Source organism: Loxodonta africana, chromosome 7 (assembly GCF_030014295.1).
Source record: "Loxodonta africana isolate mLoxAfr1 chromosome 7, mLoxAfr1.hap2, whole genome shotgun sequence".
Lineage (NCBI taxonomy): Eukaryota > Metazoa > Chordata > Mammalia > Proboscidea > Elephantidae > Loxodonta > Loxodonta africana.
This window is the reverse complement of record NC_087348.1, coordinates 3,266,733-3,278,938: the sequence shown is the minus strand read 5'-3', so window position 1 is coordinate 3,278,938 and position 12,206 is coordinate 3,266,733. Positions and strand designations below refer to the sequence as shown.

The 12,206-nt window shown below is 43.4% G+C and overlaps 1 pseudogene; it reads right to left on the bottom strand.

Moving 5' to 3' along the window:
• The window catches only part of LOC100671619 (phosphatidylinositol 4,5-bisphosphate 3-kinase catalytic subunit beta isoform-like), a 50,053-nt pseudogene that overhangs the window by 16,639 nt on the left and 21,208 nt on the right, over positions 1-12,206 (bottom strand).

Genomic DNA, 12,206 nt, shown 5'->3' with positions numbered 1-12,206 from the left:
ATCGACTTGATGACACCCAACAACAGCGGACATCCAAGTGACATGCAGAATGCACAGATGTGTGTATGAGAATTAGAGTTCAGGAGAGGGGTCCAGTCTGCAGATACAAAACCAAGAGTCTTAGCATGTAGATGATCTTCAAGTCCTGCTTGAATGACTGCCAGAGCCCTGCAAAACTGACCAGCCAAAGGAACGTCTACCTTACTCTGCCTACTCAGGACATAGCTGAGTTCAAGAAATTACCAGAGTAGCTATGATTCAGTGATCAGGAAGCCAGCACTGTTGAAACTATCTCTGAACAACCATAAAGATGAAGACTGGACTCTGGATCCCTATTGTGTAAAGACCCCATGTTTCTGACTTTGCAGCTGAGTAAAATCCAGCAGCAGCAAGAAGATGGCCTCATCACTTTTGTTCTCCTGATATCCTATTGCAGTCAGTTAGATTCACAACTCTAGCTGCAAGAGAGTCTGGGGAATCCTTGACTCAGCTCCTTCCCTCACATTCAGGTAACATGTCACCTCAACAGTAAAACCTTCTGGGAATTCTTCCTTCAGAAGTCATGGATTGTGTTTATGGGGGGATGGGTAAATGAGGTATATACATGGGCCTACTAGGCCAGAACAGTTCTACTTTATTTCATCATTCCCACACGTTATTTTCATGTGTAAGTTGTTTGCAAAAAATACGATATATTGTCCTCTATGGAATTTAGAGGAAACCAACTTAACAATAGACTCCCCTAGATTTCGTTGAGGAAGCATTTCCCTATGCAGTAAGAGTGATTCCAGAATGAGTCATTTTACTTGGCTTCCTGTAAGCTTAGTCTTAACTTGAGAACAAAGACCAGCCTCTAACCCAGCAATTTGAGAGAAAATGCATGGCTTGGCAAAGCTAAATCCCCCAAATTAAAACCTCTTAGTCATGGAGCCCTGGTAGCACAGTGGTTAAGAACTTGGCTGCTAGACAAAAGGCCAGCAATTTGAATCTACCAGCAGCTTCTTAGGAACCCTATGTGCAAGTTCTACTCTGTCCTATAGGGTCACTATGAGTCAGAATTGAGTTGATGGTAGTGGGTTTGAGCTTTTTTTTTTTTTTTTTAACATGAAAAGTCAACTAAACCTCATTAAAAAAAAAAAAAAAAAAAAAAACCAGACAGCGTAGAACTGCCCTATAGAGTTTCCAAGGAGCACCTACCTGGTGGATTTGAACTGCCAACTTTTTGGTTAGCAGCCAGAGCTCTTAACCACTACACCACCAGGGCTTCCAAACCCTGTAGGTAATTAGTATACCTAGAACTTGCTTTCTGTGTAAGCCCAGCAACAAGTAAGATGGAAAGAGGGAAGAGTGGTGGCAGGAATAAAGAGTGAAGGATCAGCTGGTACAGAATTCACAAAGCTGAAGCCAGAAGGGCCAAGGAAACCAGGGCTTCTAGACCTGGATCTCACATGTGGTTGGGAGAAAAATCCATCCTAGCATTCTTTCCTTCTTACATTGGCCTCAGCTGATTTTCTGACAGCTCTTGTGCTCAAGTACCATTCAGTAATGCAGATGTCATTGAGATGAAAAGAACAATAGATAAGCCTTATGGACTGGGTATTTTAACTTTTAGATACAGGCATCTCTGGATTACGAACGAGTTCCGTTCCTGAATCTGTCTTTAAGTCGAATTCGTACCTAAGTCCAAACAGTTAGGTATGGTTTGTATCTAATGGCAATTAGTTAAATGCTTGTCTTAGTATATAGCATAACTTTCTATGCCTAAAAAAAAATTAAAGAAATACTTCCAGATACACTAAAACATAATAATTCATTAATAATAATAATGATGTTTTGATGTGCATCAAAAGTAGCATCTATTATTACCTCAAATTTTTAATGTAATAGGCTTTACAGGAGTTGGTTCGTAGCTATGAGTTGTACATAAGTCAGACCTTCATAACCCGGGGACTACCTGTATATTATTGCATTTAATACATAGTGTCTGTTGTTGGTATGTGCCTTAGAAGCCCTATGGAGGCTCTGTCCTATAGGGTCGCTGTGAGTAGGAATCAAATCAACTCGACAGCAACGGGTAGATCAAGGGTTCTCCCAGTCACAGTGGATCCAGTAAGTCTGGTTTCTGTATGAGTTAGAAGTTCTGTTCTACACTTTTCCTCTTTTTGATCAGAATCCACCTGTTGGGTCCTTCATCAAAACGCTCAGTAATGGTAGCCGGACACTATCCTGCTTCCTTGCCTTTTCCAGCGTGTAGTGTGAGGTCCTTGGCTCGTGGCCCCTTCCTCCAATCTCGCTCTCTGCCTCTGACCCTCCTGCCTCCCTCTTAAGAGATTTTGGACTTTCTGGCCTCCAGAACTGCCAAGGATGTGTGTGTGTGTGTGTGTTTAATAATATCTTATTTTGTTTTTGGTAAAAGTTTACACAGCAAATTAGGTTCCCATTTAATAATTACTACACAAATTGTTCATAGACATTAGTTACATTTTTCCAAGTGTTTTAACATTCTCATTAATTCCCTTTTGGAGGTTTCACTTTCAGTAATCTGGTTTCCGTGTCCACTTACCCTTTCATCTTTGCTTTAGATGTCCATAGGGTTTTCTAGTCTGTAAACTTTACGGAAGCAGATTACCAGGTGTTTCTCCCACAGAGCTGCTGGGTTGGCATGAACCAGCAATCTTTCAGTTAGGAGCCGAGCCAAGCGCTTAACCATTGTACCCTCAGGGCTAGATACAAAACGTTAGGCTAAGACTATAGTGGTAATGAAAATCCTTTATGGACGGTGCCTCCTTTTCAAGCTATTGCGCTACATCTTCTTCTTACCTCCAAACTTCTTGAGAAGAGCTTTGATTTGCTGACCCCATGTTCTCACTGCCATTCATGCCTTATCAAACCTGTTGCCTTCGAATCGATTTTGACTCATGTTGACCCTGTAAGACAGAGTAGAACCGTCCCATAGGAATTCTAAGGCTGTAATCTTTATGTAAGCAGATTGCCACGTCTTTCTCCTCCGGAGTGGCTGGTGAGTTCAAACCACTGACCTTTAAGTTAGCAGCCAAGCACTTAACTAATGTGCCAGCGAGGCTCCTTATTCACTCCTTTACCAACAACGATTTGGTTTCTACCTCTACTGTCCACTGATAATTCTTCTCAAACCCAGTAGCTTCTTTTCGGCAAGCATCTTACTGGACCTTTCAGCAGCATTTCACAGTATTGATCATTCACTTCCTGACTTTCCTTTTTCAGCACTTATGACATCGGGTTCTTCCTTTGGATTTCTTTTCAGACCCTCACCCCTTTATCCAGTTCTTAAGTGCTCCTGGCCACCATGCTTCCATACTCAGTTTCTTCTCTTCTGTCTACAACTGTCATGCTTGCAGCTTGATTCCAAAGTACTACAGAAATTTTGATCTCCAGCTGTCTTTTGTCTATCTCCACTGAATGTCCAACTACAAATCACCATTTTCTCTTATAAAATCCACCCTTTTTCTTGTATTTCTGAACACTGGTAATTTAACTGCATCATTATTCACCCAGTTACTCAAGGTAGAATCATTGGAGATATCTCAACCATGCCTCTCTACCAGTTGGTCTCCAAATCCTATTAGTTCTACACCTGAAATGTTTGGAATTCTCCCCTTCCTCAATAATTCTACTGTCATTGCCTTGGTAGGGCCTTTATCATTATCTACCTGAATTATTACTACGAGCTTCCTACTCGTTCTCCCCACTTCTACATTCTCCACACTCCAGGTGATCTCCCTTCCCTTGTTTTAAAACCCCCAGCAGCTCCCCATTGTATACAGCAGTATGAAGAGTGGGTAATGTTCACATGTATAATCCAAGTGTCAACATTCTGGGTTCCCTTTCCATTTATCTAAAAATAGCTCAACCCTCTTCCCAGCACCTTTTTCTTTTTTTTAATTGTGCTTTACATGAAACTTTGGAAACGCTGGTGGCACAGTGGTTAAAAGCTACAGCTGCTAACCAAAAGGTTGACAGTTTGATTCTACCAGGTGCTCCTTGGGAACCCTATGGGGTAGCTCTAGTCCATCCTATAGGGTCGCTATATGTCGGAATCTACTGGAAGGCAATGAGTTTAGTGAAAGTTTACAGAGCAAATTAGTTTCTCATTCAAAAACTTATGCACAAACTGTTTCGAGACACTGGTTACAATTCTGACAATGTGTCAGCACTCTCCCTCTTTCTGTTCCGGGTTCCGCATCCCCATTCATCCAGTTTTCCTGTCCCTCCCTGCATTCCTGTCTGCTTTTGGCTAAGTGTTGCGTGTTTAGTCTTATATACTTGATCAACCTAAGAAGCACTTTGTTCACGTGAGTTGTTGTTTGTTTTATAGGCCTGTCTAATCTTTGGCTGAAAGGTGAATTCCAGGTGTGGCTTCAGTTCTGAGTTAGCAGGGTGCCTAAGGGCCAGAGTCCTGGGGGTTCCGCTAGTCTCGTCAGACCAGTAAGTCTGGTCTTTTGTGTGTGTGGGTGCTTTACGTGAAAGTTTACAAATCAAGTCAGTCTCTCATAAAAAAATGTATATACACCTTTTTTTTTTTTATATATATACCCTGGTGGCAACGTGGTTAAGTGTTACAGCTGCTAACCAAAAGGTCAGCAGTTCAAATCCACCAGCTGCTCCTTGGAAGCTCTATGGGGCAGTTCTACTCTGTCCTACAGGGTCGCTATGAGTCGGAATCGACTCGATGGCAAAGGGTTTTTATATACTCCTAACTGCTCTCCCCTAATGAGACAGCATCCTGCTTCTCCCAACCTTCTGTTCCTGTGTCCATTCGGCCAGCTCCTGACCCCCTCTGCCCTCTCATCTCCCCTCCAGACAGGAACTGCCCACATAGTCTCATGTGTCTACTTGATCCAAGAAGCTCGTTCCTCACGAGTATCATTTTCTATCCTACAGTTCAGTCCAATCCCTGTCTGCAGAGTTGGCTCTGAGCATGGTCCTGTCTTGGGACAACAGAAGGTCTGGGGACCATGACCTCTGGGGTCCTTCTAGTCTCAATCAGACCATTAAGTCTGGTCTTTTTATGAAAATTTGAGGTCTGCATCCCACTGCTGTCCTGCTCCCTCAGGGGTTCTCTGTTGTGTTCCCTGTCTGGGCAGTCATCGGTTGTAGCCGGGCACCATCTAGTTCTTCGGGTCTCAGGATGATGTAGCCTCTGGTTCATGTGGCCCTTTCTGTCTCTTGGGCTCGTAATTACCCTGTGTCCTTGGTGTTCTTCATTCTCCTTTGATCCAGGTGGGTTGAGACTCACTGATGCATCTTAGATGGCTGCTTGCTAGCGTTTAAGACCCCAGAAGCCACTCTCCAAAGTGGGATGCAGAATGTTTTCTTACTAGATTTTATTATACCAGTTGACTTAAATATCGCCTGAAATCATGGTCCCCAAATCCCTGCCCCTGCTACGCTGGACTTTGAAGCATTCAGTTTATTCAGGAAACTTCTTTGCTTTTTGTTTAGTCCAGTTGTGCTGACCTCCCCTGTATTGTGTGCTGTCTTTCCCTTCACCTAAAGTAGTTCTTATCTACTATTTAATTAGTGAATACGCCTCTCCCACCCTCCCTCCCTCCCCACTCTCGTAACCACAAAAGAATGTTTTCTTCTCAGTTTAAACTATTTCTTGAGTTCTTATAATAGTGGTCTTATACAATATTTGTCCTTTTGCAACTGACTAATTTCACTCAGCATAATGCCTTCCAGGTTCCTCCATGTTATGAAATGTTTCATAGATTCCTCACTGTTCTTTATTGATGCATAGTATTCCATTGTGCGAATATACCATAATTTATTTATCCATTCATCCATCGATGGGCACCTTGGTGGCTTCCATGTTTTTGCTATTGTAAACAGTGCTGCAATAAACATGAGTGTGCATATATCTGTTGGTGTAAAGGCTCTTATTTCTCTAGGATATATTCTGAGGAGTGGGTTGCTCGGTCATATCGTAGTTCTATTTCTAGCTTTTTAAGGAAGCACCAAATCGATTTCCAAAGTGGTTGTACCATTTTACATTCCCACCAGCAGTGTGTAAGTGTTCCAATCTCTCCACAAGCTCTCCAACATTTATTATTTTGTGTTTTTTGGATTAATGCCAGCCTTGTTGGAGTGAGATGGAATCTCATTGTAGTTTCGATTTGCATTTCTCTAATGGCTAATGACCATGAGCATTTCCTCATGTATCTGTTAGCTACCTGAACGTCTTCTTTAGTTAAGTGTCTGTTCATATCTTTTGCCCATTTTTTAATTGGGTTATTTGTCTTTTTGTAGTTGTTTTTGCAGTATCATGTAGATTTTAGAGATCAGGTGCTGATCGGAAATGTCATAGCTAAAAACTTTTTCCCAGTCTGTGTAGTTAGTCTTTTTACTCTTTTGGTGAAGTCTTTGGATGAGCATAGCTGTTTGATTTTTAGGAGCTCCCAGTTTTTTTTTTTTTTTTTTAGTTATCTGGTTTTTCTTCTGCATTCTTAATAATGTTTTGTACACTATTTATGCCATGTATTAGGGCTCCTAACATTGTCCCTATTTTTTCTTCCATGATCTTCATCATTTTAGATTTTATATTTAGGTCTTTGATGCATTTTGAGCTCGTTTTTGTGCATGGTGTGAGGTATGGGTCTTGGTTCATTTTTTTTGCAGATGGATATCCAGTTTTGCCAGCACCAGAGATATAAACAGGTATCCCAGGATTTCGCTGCCCATTTTGCAGGTGAGAAACTGAGCTCAGAGTTCATGGTGAGTCGGTTGGCTATGGAACCAGAACATTGGGCTGGTCTCACTGCCTTCTTCTAAGAAGAGGGAGGAGGCAGCTTCCACCCTGAGCTCTCAAGGTCAGTTGGAGAGGCACCACAGTCCCTGCCCCTGCAGCCTGGCTATGTCCTAGATCTGATCCCTGCCTTTCTCTGAAAATTTGTCTCCTGAAAGCACCAACATCCTTCAGCAGAAATGAGTGGAAATGTTTGGTTAAAGGCCCAATATTTTAGTGGTTGGAAAAGAGTTTGTGACATACGACCTAGCAATTCCACTCTTGGGTGTGTATCCTATAGAACTGAAGTCAGGTACGCAATGTATATGAACGTGCACAATTATAGAGATTCTTTCCCAATAAGCAAAACTGGAAGAGCCAAAATATCCTTCAATGAATGAATGGATAAAGAAATTGTGGTATACTCACACAATGAAATCTTATTCAGCCATAAAAAGGGGTGACGTCCTGACACATACAGCAATGTGGATGGACCTTTAAAGCATTACAATAAGGAAAAGAAGTCGGACACAGAAGACCCTATATTGAATTGTTCTATGTATGTGAAATGTCCAGATTAGGCGAATCCATAGAGACCACCTTTCTGTTGTGGATGACTCGGGATGGAGACAGGTGGGTGGGAGCAACTGCTAAATGGGTACAGGTTTCCTTTTAGGGTGATGAACATTTCTGGGAAGGAGAGAGAGGTGAGGGCTGCACAACTGGTGGGTGTACTAAGTGCCCCTGAATTGTTCACTTTAAAATGGTTAATTTTATGTGATGTGAATCTCAACTCATAGACAAAGAAAAAGAATTTTGATATGGGGAGAAAGTCTTTGTAAATCACATGTCAGACAATGGACTTGTATCTAGACTCTATAAAGAAATCTCAACACCTAACAACAGGACTTCAGTTGCAGAGAAAAAGGCATTGACGCCCTTCTGATTCCTCCGGAGAAGCAGAGCTGGAAACCATGGACATGACCCACAAAGCAAACATAGTGAGAGTCTGAGATGGGGAGAGAAGAAGGCAGAGCTGCTAGGTTCCTTGGGGTCTGAGGAACAGTGCAGGAGTTCATACCCTGGGCGCTCTTTTTTTTTTAATTAATTAATTTATTTATTGTGCTTTAAGTGAAATTTACAAATCAAGTCAGTCTCTCATACAAAAAGTTGTACCCACCTTCCTGTATACTCCTATCTGCTCTCCTCCTAATGAGACCCACCTTCCTCCTCTCTACCCTATACCTCCCATGGGCTGTTGTTATTGTTAGCTGCTGTCAAGTCAGCCCCCCCTACCCCGCCCCAGTAACGGTGCCCCCCTGCACAATGGAACGAAACAGTGCCCAATCCTGCACCACCCACGTGTTTGGTTGTGATCCACATGCTTTTCACTGGTGATTTTTGGAAGTAGAACACCAGGCCTGCCTTAGTCCGGAAGCTCCAGCAGGAACCTGTTCAACATCACAGCAAGGAGCAAGCCTCCACTGACGGACAGGTGGTGGCTGTGTGTGAGGAGACTTACCGGGAATGGAACCCGGGTTTTCCACATGGAAGGCGAGAATTCTACCACTGAGCCACCGCAATCTAGGACAAATCTGAAGATGCTCTTAAAGTGGACCAACCTGCTGAGGTTCATCCCACTTGATAGACATCAGCAGCTTGGCAGTGACTGTGGGGAATTCTCTCTGCAGTCTTGTCGCAAAGTCCAAATAAGGTCCATTTCATTCTTAGGTAGTTGAGATTGGTGGTGCAGTGATTAAGCGTTCAGCTGCTAACCTAACGTTTGGCAGTTCGAATCCACCAGCCGTTCCTTGGAAACTCTATGGGGCAGTTCTACTCTGTCCTGTAGGGTTGCTATGAGTCAGAATCTACTGGACACAACCGGTTTGGTTTTGGGTTTGTGTCAGGAAACAGTTTTTCTACCACTGCTTGCAAACTCAGCCACTGTTTCAATAATCTTACCCAAGGGAGGGTAATGGTAAGGTTGTGTTTTATTCTCCGGGAATTGAACACGCAAAGCTGTTGCATTTTCAGTACCTGTGTTTGTTTGAACAGATCTCACTGGATACAGCGTTTCTTCAAGTTCATCCGTAAATAAAGACCAGCTATGCAAGTTTATGTCTCCAGATCTCACCTGCTTTTTAAGTTAAAAGACCACGGTATTTCCCACACTTCAGGATGATGCACTCTTCCGTCTTTCCTGGTGGTCTGACATTTACTGGGACGACTCGTTTTACTTGATTCCTTTGTTTTCACTTTTTTCCAGATTCCACAGCAAAACATAATCCAGCCATTGTGACCAGGCCACAAGTATTCATAGAAAATTCCAGTCGTTCATTCCAAATGTAACACTTTTCCCCTGACATCTGTGAGCTTATGAGGATTTTGGAGCCCTGGTGGTGCAGTGGTTAAGAGCTCGGCTGCTAACAAGAGGTCAGCAATTCGAATCCACCAGCTGCTCCTTGGAAACCCTATGAGGCAGCTCTGCTCAGTGCTCTAGGGTTGTTGTGAGTTGCAATTGACTTGATGGCAATGGGTTTGGGTTTTTGTTTCTGGCTATGAAGAGTTTACACAGGCGCTCGGAGCCTTGAACGAGATCGACCCTGAGTTGAACTTTGACAGTTGCTTCTGTGCTCAGTTTCACCAAGACATTTTGGAAAGGGCGGCTACTTCCCCAAACGTGAGAAATAATTCATATTTTCTTTGGTGTAAACGAAGTGGAAGATTAGATGAATTTCCATTTATGGCAGGCTCTATGGGCACCATTTTGCCTTCATACACCTTCTTAATCTTGCAGCATTCTGCAGGTGTAAAATGGGGCAGGATCCTGTTCATTGCACAGTTCCAGGTGGCCTGGAACAGAACCGCGGTTGCCAAACACATGTTCTGCTCTCCCACTGACTTGCAACACACAGTCCTAGTGGCTAGCTGCCTCTTCTTCTCTGTGAATGTTGTTGTTGTTATTAGTTGCTGCCCAGTCAGTTTTTGGATTGCCAATTCCTTTATTTCAATAGGATTCATATTTAAGAGTTGGACTCCCCTGGGTGGTATGAACAGTTAGCACACTGAGCTCCTAACAGGAAAGTTGGCAGCCTGAGTCCACCCAGAGCACCTTGGAAGAAAACCCTGGCAATCTATGTTCAAAAAATCAGCCATCGAAAACCCCTAGTGCGTAGTTCTACTCTGACACACATGAGGTGGCCATGAGTTGATGTTCACGTGACAGGAACTGTTTTAGTTTTGGTTATATTAGGAGATAACTGAAAGTTCAACATATTCTGACAACTTTCAAAACCAGCAGCCCCAGTGAGCTCTCCTCCACCATGTTTATCTTCTGAGTTTTCAAGGGTGTATGGTTTATTGCTCCGGTGAATATGTTTGCTTTAGCCAGTCTGTCCAAGACACTCGCACACCAGACTGGATATTTCCTCACAGAGTTTGTGCATTTTTCTTCTGAGTTCATCTACTTCAAGGTTCTTCAAGGCATCAAATGCAGGCCTTTTCCTATAGAAAAAAAAAAAAAAAGGACTCCAATTTTTGAGTCTAATATCTCCCCTGGGTCATGCCTTCTTGTCACTCATTTGAGAAGTGGAAGAAAAGGTCTGACCTCCTATAGTCTCCTTGTTGCATTTTCAAGCTCCTCGTACATAGCTGTCAGATCTCATGCAGACGTACAAAAGTCATTTCCATAACGAGGTTAGACGCTGGGTAATTGGGAACTCGAGGGCAGTGGGGGTTGAGCAGTAGAGTTCTCGCCTCCCTTGCGGGCGGCTCAGGTTCGGTTGCCAGTCAATGCACCTCACACACGGCCACCACCCTTCTGGTAGTGGAGGCTTGAGTGTTGCTATGATGCTGAACGGGTTTCAGCAGAGCTTCCGTATTAACACAGACTAGGAAGAAAGGCCTGGAATTCTACTTCTCAAAATCAGCCAGTGAAAACCCTGTGGACCACCATGGTCCAATCCCATTGTGCCTCGGGTTGCCATGAGTCGGTGCCTACTCAGTGGCAGCTAACAAGAACAAATTGTGGACTTGCTTCCATAACATCTGCTTAATACAAGAAATGGCAGCTTCTCGATGGCAGCTGCCCAAGTGCATTAAGACTCCAGTGGGCATAAGGAAAATCCAGAGTTACGGTGGCATCATGCTATTTGTGAATCCACTGCCCAGATGTCAAGAATAATAGCAGGAGGCATCATGTGATTGAAGCACATTCACAATCATGGAGCCATCAAAACGATAGCCCCCATTTCAGTCTTTCAGGAGAGCAGACGGCATTACACAGCATGATCAGGTTCCAAAGACCAAGTTGTTACGGGAAAATCAGTGTTATGCAGAAATGGAGGATGACCACGTCAGATCACAAAATGGAGGATGACTACATCATTTCATAACTGCCAAACCATTGAGAATCATGGCCCAGGCAAGTTGACACACAACCTTAACTAACCATCAGGGCCCCGGTCACTTTCACCTCACACCTCAGCATCCGTCACTGCCAAACTTACATTGTTAATGCGACAAGTAGTCTGACAGTAGATTTGTTACTACTGTTGTAAAGGCAAAATTTCGGACAATGAAATAGTCGATAAGCAAGGAGTAGGTGTACTTATTTTTAAAAAGTGAAGTTTTCATGGAAGACTTTTTCAGATTAGAAGATACACTCCCTGGTGCTCTGCTCCGCTGTCTCCCGGCTCCCGGCAACTGCAACCACCCCACCCTGGAGCCCCCATCCCCAGCTCTCTTGGTCACCTCTCACCTCCCCCGCTGTCTGGAGTCACGGACCATAGCGGCCTGTCTTTATTTTATAGCCTTTTGTCTTTTTAAAATCTTATATAAATTTGTTTAGGAACTCTGTTGTTTCCGTTTCTACGCCTTGAGTTAGCTGACTGCCTTTCATGGGGTGAATTTTCCTCGTGTGCTTTACAATTTCGATTGGCTGACTCATTCTAAGTGGATGTTGTTGATTCTGATTTCTGTCGCTGAGCACATCCTTTCCTGTTTCGTGATTTTGTAGCTGCCTCCTGGAGACTCCAGCTCAGAACCAGATCTTCTAGAAGCACCTTCGAGAGCTTGTCCCGGTCCCGGCACCTCAGTCCACCTTCCCGGGATGGAAAGCCCCATCCACACTCTGGTCCCCTCCACATGGGGAAATGTTCCGCTCAATTTCCCTCCCGTTTCTTATCCACTGAGGTAGTTATCTTGATTTTGAGTGTAACTATGTTCTTAAAATATTTTTACTTTATATTTCATCTTTGACTGCTATACGTATATAACGTCCTGGAAATGACAAAATTATAGGATGGAGAACAGATTAGTGGTCTCCAAGGGACAAGGACGGGGGTGGGGGTGGGTGTGACTACAAGAGTTCAGAGGGAGAGCTTTGTGGTGGTGGAATAGTCCTTATCTTGGTTGTGGTAGTGGTCACAGAAATCTACACATG